Source organism: Vulpes lagopus, chromosome 9 (assembly GCF_018345385.1).
Source record: "Vulpes lagopus strain Blue_001 chromosome 9, ASM1834538v1, whole genome shotgun sequence".
NCBI lineage: Eukaryota > Metazoa > Chordata > Mammalia > Carnivora > Canidae > Vulpes > Vulpes lagopus.
In genome coordinates this window covers 39,929,687-39,931,521 of record NC_054832.1, presented here as the reverse complement: position 1 = coordinate 39,931,521, position 1,835 = coordinate 39,929,687, and the positions used below count along the sequence as shown (strand labels likewise).

Below are 1,835 nucleotides of genomic sequence, written 5' to 3'. Positions count from 1 at the left end.
GGAAGAGGAAGAGCCACACCGACCCAGAGGGAAGACAGCCATGTGAAGACGGAGATGGTCATTGCGGTGGTGCTGCCGCAAGTCCACTCCCATCATGCTTGGAATTTCAGCGGCAGGTTGTATTTTTGGATCAAAACTGGAGAGAATGGTTCCATCTCTGTAGGAGTCAAACACATACCTAGGCTGGTGAGGGCCTTTTCTCCTGCTTTTTCCTTTTTCTCCCCTAGATATAAGTGTCCATAGCATGACTCTCTGGTACCTTCTTTTCCCAGGCTAATCATGCACACGGTGGAACTGGGATCCAGCTTGTCCACTCTAGTTACATAAATGCAAATGTCTTTATTACCAAGATGAGATCACATTACGTTGATTACTCTGCAGTCTGCCATTTTTACTTAAAATTACATCATCAGTGTTTTTTCATTACTATAAATACGGATCTGTCTTCATTTTAATAGCCATATATATTTCCATATGCAGTTGGCATCTTATTTAAACAATTCCCTATGATCAAATATTCTTTTTATTTCCATTTTTATGTATAGATAATATTGTGATAAATACATTTTTATGATACCCTTCCTATACTTGCTCAGTTATTTTCAACAGATAAATTCAATTAGCAATAATCGCGCCTCGGATAAACCTCATTGGCTACGATACTGCCACTGCGCAAAGCTTCAACAGATAAATTCATAGAGCTAGAATTGCATACACAAAATGTTTTTCAAGGCCTTTGATGCATATTTTCAAATTACCTTCCGGAGACACTCTGTTGGTTTATACCCATCAATGTATAAAAGCGCTAATTTTTAAAAATTCCCATGTAACCTCCATGATGCTCTACAATCTTTGCCAAGTGATAGAAGAAAAAGTTTGTGTTTCATAGTGTATTCTTCAGTCCTCTTTTAAACAATTGTGCTACTCAAAAATGTGGTTCTAAAATTGAACAGATACAGCAAGAGTAAAAGATACTGGTAGAATCAGAAATGAGTTCAGAGAAGGAAACTGAGAGCAAGGAAGAAATGAAGTGCAGTATTGGGGCACTGTTGGGAATGGTAGGGCTTCATGGATCTTTATTGGCTCATTAATTTAAAATGGCTCAGATGTGCGTGAATTCAAACACTGTTACATGGACACACTCAGAGTTTGGAAATGCAGGGTGGAAATGCCAAATGAGAGCAGATCTGAGGAAAAGTATAATAACATGTCAGGGAAGAAAACTATCCCAGCACTGTGCTATTAAATAGGAGGAAAATGTATTACTCAAAAAACTATACTCAGTCTAAGTTAGGTAGAGGCTTGCAGAGTGAAGAGGAGCAAGAGTGGCCAAGGTTGACGATTTACACGTGGGGCACTTTCTGCCCAATTGGTCTATGATGAGACTTGGTGCTATAAACTGGGTCCATCTCGTTTTACTGTTTTCTACAGTGAGTGGTGGTTCTGAGAAAGGGAAGGGGTCACTCTATTCAGGATATCAGGATGGACTAAACGACTAACATTTTATGTGTCCCATTCCTTCAGTGCTGGTAGGAGTAAGCTGGTTCAGTCTCTCTAGAAGGAATATAATATATATACGGTTCATATCATAGGTGTTAAATAGGTGTATGCCTATGACCCGCAATCTCACTTCTAGGAATTCATCCTAATAAAGTAATTACATAATCAATAATTAGATAATTTGCCCAAATATTAAGTATAAAGATGTTCACTGAACCACTGTTCATAAGTAAATTACAGTAAAATCCAAATATTGAAATCATTTAAAATTATATTACAGATTTTATGTGTGTGTGTGTGTGTGTGTGTGTGTGTGTGTGTGTGAGAACATCTAT

At 37.9% G+C, this 1,835-nt stretch overlaps 1 pseudogene; it reads right to left on the bottom strand.

Annotated features, from left to right (window-relative positions):
- Positions 1–529: 529 nt before the first annotated feature.
- LOC121499213 lies at positions 530–680 on the bottom strand (annotated as a pseudogene).
- Positions 681–1,835: the final 1,155 nt, after the last annotated feature.